Source organism: Pinus tabuliformis, chromosome 2_2 (assembly GCF_031772625.1).
Source record: "Pinus tabuliformis cultivar Carrire ecotype Pingquan chromosome 2_2, CPIR1, whole genome shotgun sequence".
Lineage (NCBI taxonomy): Eukaryota > Viridiplantae > Streptophyta > Pinopsida > Pinales > Pinaceae > Pinus > Pinus tabuliformis.
The window spans coordinates 1,130,830,212-1,130,838,487 of NC_142300.1; the positions used below are offsets into that span (position 1 = coordinate 1,130,830,212).

The window sequence follows — 8,276 nt, forward strand, 5'->3', positions numbered from 1 at the left end:
TCAACCAGATCATGTGCAATCCCTGGGTGATTTTGACAGCTTAGATGCCCTTGGGTTTGGTTTCTTAGACAGGCTAATCCCCACAAGTCACTGACATGCTAGCAGGATAAAAAAAAACAAGAATAATTTTTATTTTTCTCCTTTCCCTTTTACTCCATGTTCCACCATGTAATTTAGTACTCACGACAACAAAAAGTGCACACACCATTGTATGTTTAGTTGTCCATTCATGTTGTGAATCTGCAAGGTACTGCTTACAACACTCACAGGCATGCCAAGCAAAATGATGTTACAATTCAAATCCTAAAGAAACAGATGCGGTTTAGTCAGCTGTCTCCATTGTTGCACGAAGCAAATATTGTCAGGATACCAGTTCAATTCTAATAAAACCACTACAAGACCCCACTTCAATAGAACTGATAATACTCTGACCCCAGTCATGGCCATGGTAGCTTTGAAAAAATTAACTTGGAAAGACTACCCCTCGTGTCAAATGGAAATCAACCATTGCATCTTTCACTTGTCTTTGTCAGCTACATTAGATTCAAAATTGGAAGAATATCATTTTTCACTTTAAAGTACTACCATCCCTAATCCGATGATATCACATAATCAAACAAAAATTATAAACCATATCGCTCAAATGCTATCTATCCACAGAGGGAAACCAAGCTATGTGGTAGTCACACATCCTCAATAAGTCCTGGACAATAGATTAGTAAAAAATTAGACCTTACATGTCTTGTTGAATTAAAAAATGCAGCACCCTGAAATAACATGAGGAGCAAGACTGCCAATCTGTCAGACTAAGGAAATCAATAACTGAACTGACAACACTGAAATTGTCCTATCTTACAATGAAGTAACTGAAATCCTCCCCTTTACCAAAACAACAAAACAGGCATATCTTGAACATAATATATTTTGACAAAATTGATACTATAAAGCCTATCAGTATAAACATATAGGTAGATGACATCATGAGTATCCTTTTGATGGTTGTCAGATTACCAGTGTGGTTAGAAAACATATTTAGTAATCTCAATTTTTTTTTTCAAAAATGTCACAAGGCTCAACTCTTAGCAGCAAAAATTATGTTCATTAGCTGTCAAAAATCACGTTTCAAAAAGTGTTAGAAAAGATTTCGTAATGTAAACATCTTAAATGTTGGGCAGAGACCCAGGCAATAATGAAGGCATTTAAATTCTAAATTGTAAAATGTATGGCATTTAATTTTGAATGGAATTACAGAAGTAGTTATAAGTGATAACATAACAGGAATTCTCAACTAAAGCAGAAATGTTAATGAAGAGATTCAGACAAGCTGCAGAGACACAAAAGCATGAAATAAACCGAGTAATGCAGAGGAGATTCTGTAGCACATAAACAATAAATTTCATAAAAGCGTTTGGAGGAAACCCTCAGAAATCAAAATATGGGATGGCAAAATCTTGGTTAAGATAAATATGAAGCCTAGAACCCTTTTCCCCTGGAAAATGCAACAATGGGTATTTTCTGATACATATGTGCACTTACCCTCAAACAAATGGGAAAGTTTATATCCACTATAAATGACAAATGAAAAGAACTGAATATGCATTGGCTATATTTAAAGTTACCTCCCGAATCAATCGTAATATGGATTCAAAATATCAAATTTTGCCCATTTTTAGGACAAATCAAATAAAGGGTGAATGGCATAACATATTGCAAATTTTTACAAAGCTAAGAACAGAATACCTAAGCCTGGTTGACCCATGAATCTTATCAAACTACCCAAGATACAAACGGTACTCGATAACAAGATATGATAATAACATGAAAGGTAAAGGAAAAATATGAGGATTATTGTGAAAAAGGAAAATTGATTTCACTGCTATGAAACAAAACACTCTGAAGTTTTTCCAAAGCTGTAATTTCGGAATGATGTCTATCAGATTTAAAGCAGGAGATATCCATCATTTTTTTTATACTAATTTTGGTAACAGTCCTAAACCTTTCTGTTGAATATTTCCGATGTCCAGCGGCTGGAGTGAAACTTGAATTCTTTTGTATTATATCCTGAATAAAGTTATCAACCTTACAGATTTACATGGCATGATAACAGGACAGAAGGAATAAGTTTCATTAGTGAAGATGCCATTGCTGTGATTCTAATTCCAACACAACTGGTTAAACCCTAAACCCTAGTGTTTACAAGCCGGGCTCATCAGTGATTCCTATGAATGGCTTGGAAATGGCTTCTTTGACTCCAACGAACGGCTTGGAAATGGCTTCTTTGGCAGCGTACTGTAATAATCTCTCAAACCATTGCAACGGCACTCCAAATGTTTATAAAACCAAAACTCATTGATCGCCGCTATATCATCGCCACAGCCCTGCTATATCATTGCCACACAACCGAGAGAGGATGTCGTCGCCACTGCCCTACTATATCATTGATCACTGTCCCTAAAGTGCGTTCAACCTGTGGTAACATGAAAGTTGAGGAGTGCGTTCAACTTTTTTTTTTTTTATGAATGTTGAGGAGTGCGTTCAACCATTTTTTTTTTATTCAGAGGACGAGTTTAATGGGGGGAGTTCTGAGTCCATGAGTGATTCTGACTCTCAGGAAGGGATTAAAGAGACTGAAACAGAGTCGGAAATTTTAACACAGTAAGCACAGAGAGAATGAACCCTTTTGGCTACACAACTTAGCATGCAGATTGCATTTGCTGCAAGGACATGAGAATACTCTCTACAGTGATGAGAATCGAACATTCTGACATGAAAGAGCATGTCATTTCTTCCAGTTCATGATCAATTAAGAATGATGGGATTCAATGATGAATGTGTGACACGAGTAGATGATCTGAGTGTGCTGGATATAGAAGATTGGAGGGCACTTAATTTATTTGTAAGCCTAATTTGACTCTGTTGTATGGTCTTAAAACGACAACACGAACAGGCATCGCGCTCCCATTGGTGCTGGGTAGATATTGCAATTGGGATTGGGACGTCATCAGCGTTATGTTCTGTTTTTTTTTTTTTTTAGTTTTGTATTTTGTTTGAAGTCGTAGCCCCATGTAATTGCAATGACACAAGTCTTTTAAGCTGCCGGCAGACCGAGAACCCAATTGCGAGCTATGATACCATTCAAATTTACCTACTCATGCTTTGGAAGTACTGCCAACCCTCATCAATCAAGCTGGCATGACTGCATGCAGTCAAAACACCCACGAATGTGATGTAGGTTGGCTTCACGCCACTGTGCTCCATTTGAGAAAAGAGCCCAAGAGCATTTTCAGCATGCCCATTCATACCAAGACCCTCAATCATGGTAGTCCATGCCACAACATCTCTGTCAAGACATTTTGTCAAACAATAGACGTGCCATTTCAATACTTGCACATTTCGAATAGAGATCTGTGAGGGAGGTATCTACAAAGATGTTGATCTCAATCTCATTTCTAATCATGTAACTATGCACACACTTACCTCGTTGAAGAGCTTCGACCTATGTACATGCTCGGAGAACACTAACCATAGTAACGGGACCCGGTACCACCTCCTCTAGCAGCATTTGATGGAAAAGCGTCAATGCCTCATAGGCATGTCCATTCTGAGAATATCCAACAATCATAGAGTTCCATGACACCAAATCTCTCTCACACATTTTGTTAAACACTTGGCGTGCGTTCTCTATACTTCCACATTTTGCATATAGAGCAAGAAGGGCGTTCCCCACAAATAGATTGCAATCCAATCCGACTCTTATTATAAAATGATGAACCTTCATCCCCTTCAGAATGAAGGGAAGAATGAGTTCATCGGGTTGTATGTCTTTCTGCCGCATTTGGGAATAGAGTAGGAGGGCTTCCTCATAGGGTCCATTCATGGCGTACCCTCTGATGGGCACATTCCATAAAACACAGTCCCGTTTAGGGGAATTTTCAAAAACTAGTCGTGCATAATTCATGCGGTCGACTTTGTATAGAGGTTTATTAGTTTGCTTAGCAAGAAAATATTTCCATGAAACCCAAATCTGAATATGTGTGTACAAGCTTGCAAATATGAAGCCACACCTTCGTAAGTATCAATAACGGCGTTTGGCTTCTGTTTCTGTTTCTGTTTGTCAGTGGTTTTTCATTTAATGGTAGTGGAAGCTACAGTTGGGCTACGACAATGGATGAGATAGGCATCGCCATTGATGTTGATGTTAGAGTGTGCATGAATATTTACATGCTCTTCCTTTTTAAGTATGTGACGAAATTCTGCTAAGTTGGAGGTTGCACAAGGTAGGATTGTCTGTGCCAATTCCATTCTTCAACTGAGGGGACGAGAAAGACACCCCATGTATTTATTTCCAAATTAGTAATTAGTATACGGTAAACTTCTTCGCACTCATAATACAGGGAACCCTTAATGCAAGAAATGTTACATGTAGAAAGCGAGAATAGCTAGAGTTTTTATTTTTTATCGGGAGAGGAGAATACATAAAATTGCAGAAATGTTACATTGGAAAGCGAGAATAGCTAGAGTTTTTCTTCTTACAAGGAGAGGAGAATGGGTAAAATTACAGAAATTTTATATTGGAGCAATACTTAACAACACTCTTAATTGGGGTTTAGTGGGCTTTGGGTCCAGATTTTGAACCAAAGCTCTGATACCATGTGTAAGGGCATGTTTCCTATTATGAGAGCCTCAACCTATTATACACTAATAGATCTATTTTCCCGCTGGTTTAAAAGTTAAAAATAAAAGAACTTGTTGGTCTTCTCACATAGCTTTAAACATTTAACATCTTATCATTTTATCATAAGAAACATAAGTTAAGGTGAGCATTCTATTGATATCAACTTGACAAGAGTAGTCCATGGAAAAATACCTGTTCCGACGGTTGATGATGATACCTTTGTCTTATAGCTCCAGTTGAACGCTCCTTCTGACCAACCCAACCGGATTTTCCTCCCAGCCAACTAGGAAACAAATTCCTAGCCCAGGAAACCTCCACAGGTTCCCTAGCCCTCCGTGCCCAAGTCCAACCAGATATAGTGTGTCCTCAAGAAGAATGTGCAAAACTAGATAATGATACTTTCCTCCTCTCAAACCCAAGAAACCTCCACAGGTTTCCAAGGTCTCCCCAAAATCATAACAAGGCCAAACAATCACAACCAACCCCCACAATTCAAGCAAGACTCCCCCCCTTTTTCTTCCTTCCCCCTTCCCTTTTATACCCTCTTTCCTCAACCACCTCTCATTAATGTTATTAACTTCTCATCCATCCTTAGTTGACTTCTCTTCTCCCAAGTAAGCTAGGAGTACATTTGGAATTGTGACATGAATATAAAATTGAGAATTTAATGGGAAAGGATCATGTCTTCTCCCAAGTAAATCTGAAAAGTACATTTGGGAATGTGAAGTGTAATTACATGGAGAGGACCATGTCTTCTCCTTAGTAAATGTGAGGGTACATTGGGGAATGTGAAATGAATAAATATATATTGATGATAAGATGGAGAGGACTATGTCTTCTCCCAAGTAAATGTGAGGGTACATTGGGGAATGTGAAATGTACTTACATGGAGAGGACCATGTCTTCTCCTTAGTAAATGTGAGAGTACATTGGGGAATGTGAAATGAATAAATATATATTGATGATAAGATGGAGAGGACTATGTCTTCTCCCAAGTAAATGTGAGGGTACATTGGGAATGTGACATGAATACATATATTCTGAAATAATGGAAGGAGACCATATCCTACATAATATTCAATTTGAGAAGGTAAGTGGGGAATTTGAATAATGGAAATCATAAATTTATATTAGACCAATATTTCTCAATACCTTCAGATAATGTAAATATTAACAAAATTTGTAGGATAAGATTTAAGTAGGGCATTACAGAAATCCACATTATTGTTGATTATAATCACATAATCATTGGAAGTGCACATTTGAAGTTTCAGATGGAAACATGTTGAATTCTCTTTTGAAAAATAAAATATTATGGACATGGGCGATGACACTAAGTAATGCTTGATATTTGGAAATCCACATTATTGTTGATTCTAATCACATAATCATTGTTGATTCTAATCACATAATCATTGGAAGTGCATATTTGAAGTTTCAGATGGAAACATGTTGAAGAAATAAAAGGAGGCAATACACAATATCTCACAAGATAGCGAGATCGCCCACTAAGCAGCACTCCCATTGTGCCTCAATCGAGAATATGAGGTAATATTTTTGTTTTAGTGGAATTTATCCCTTAGGAGGTCACACTGTAATTGCCCCCTTTATATTATGAGTCACTCACCTTATTTTGCACAATCGAACTTTCCATATTCCATTACAATATTCAATATTCTTCGATACTATAGATACAATAATATATTAAAGAGACAATGCTAGAATTCTTGAGAATTTAAAAGAGAAGATTTATTTATCATGTTGTGAAAGACATAGATTTGGTTGAGTCTAGATGTTTATTCTACATTTTAGTGTGAAGGTGATGTGTAAGTATGTTTGTGCTTAACTTCAAGTTGGCACGTGTCTTTCTTAAAATAAAATTTAAATATTCTCTAAATAGAAAAGAAATGTGAGCTATAATAAAAAAGAAAAAAATATATGCTATCCATGTTTAATGAGTTAAATCCATATGACCTAATATAATTTCATGTAAGGTAATTAGAAGTAAAAAAAAATAAACTATTTCAAGATCTATGTTAACTAATTTATGTAGTTATCCACTTCATATATATCTATATATACAAAAAAAAAAGTGAAAATAAAATATTTTAATGTTGTATATAATAAAATATCCATTGACAATTATGAATTAATATTTTAATATGAATTAATATTGACGTATACTTAAAAATATATTAATAAAAAAAAAGCCATTTTAATGTAAAATATTTTATATATTGTTTAAAATATATATATATATATATATATATATATATATATATATATATATATATAGAAAAAAAATAAGTTTTTATGGTTAAAAAATTTGAAGTGGTCTTAGTGTTTAACATATTAATCATTTTTTAAGTATATGATTTTTTGTCTAAATTCAACAAAGAGTTTTTGGACTTATGACTTTAAGTTATGTAATCTATATAGCATTCAAAAATAGTTTTTGGACTTACAATTTTAAGTTATGTAATCTATATAGCATTCAAAAATACTATTTAAACAATGAAAAATTAGACATTGTCTTTATGGCTCTAAATTAAATTTGCACCTAAAGAAATTGTATCCCTCTCGACTCATGTTAAATCCATGCTTAAGATGGATCTATATTAGTTCATATCTAAGTTTATTATAACGCAACTATAAATACTATTCTTTTCAAATTAATGTTGAAACCCTCCTCATAAATGCAATCAGAATCAAAACATGAATCAATCATCATGAAACCCTAATGACCAGCTATAGCTTCACCCGCTAGCTACTTACGTAATCTCTTTTGTGACTAGTAAGAGTAGGCCAATCTCTTTCATGACGTGTAGTGAATAGGATCTCTAACAGAACATATATTCTAAAATGTGTGAGCTTGTAGGAAATGATACTAAGGGATTACCGACAACCCCTCCCACTATATGTTATATCCATTCATATCATGACAGGGTACACCAAGTGAAGAGTATCAATTGAATTCTTGAATACCTCAAAATCATAAACAATAGTAAGATCCTACTAGAAAGAGGCAATGGTACTAAATCATCTTTGTAAATCATGCCTATTCAATATGCTCACAAAACGTTTTTGCATCCAATAATTCTACATTACATTTAGCACTATGAAAGTAGGTGGTTCACCATGATTTCAGTGAGCTATGAAAATCACAACTGCACGGTGATGTACATCCCACATGAATACCTGAAAAGTAAACAATATTCTTCATACATTAACCAGTTTATGAGTAGATTGAACTCCAATCTATAGGAAAACAATGATCTACAGAAATCAATCCACAAGAATTTATATTTTGGTTATCCAATTAAATTTTGAGCATGCACACTATATTCTTTCACATTAAATAATATTACATATAAATACATTTAGTGTTGTCTTAAGATAGGTAAACTAACTTGGACACACAATCACTTGGTTGAGAGAATATCTCAACCACACACCAATCTAGGAACATCTAGATATAACAACCCTAAGGAATAGGAACAGACTCATGTAGATAGAATGAATCACAACTGAGACAAGTAAGAATTACAATTTCCAAGTCACCCCCTTAATGACTACTTGTCTCGATCTCAATCTGCAAAGT

The 8,276-nt window shown here is 35.1% G+C and overlaps 1 pseudogene; it reads right to left on the reverse strand.

The window, feature by feature from the left end:
- Positions 1-3,141: 3,141 nt before the first annotated feature.
- Positions 3,142-3,877, reverse strand: LOC149197363 (putative pentatricopeptide repeat-containing protein At3g23330 pseudogene; annotated as a pseudogene).
- Positions 3,878-8,276: the final 4,399 nt, after the last annotated feature.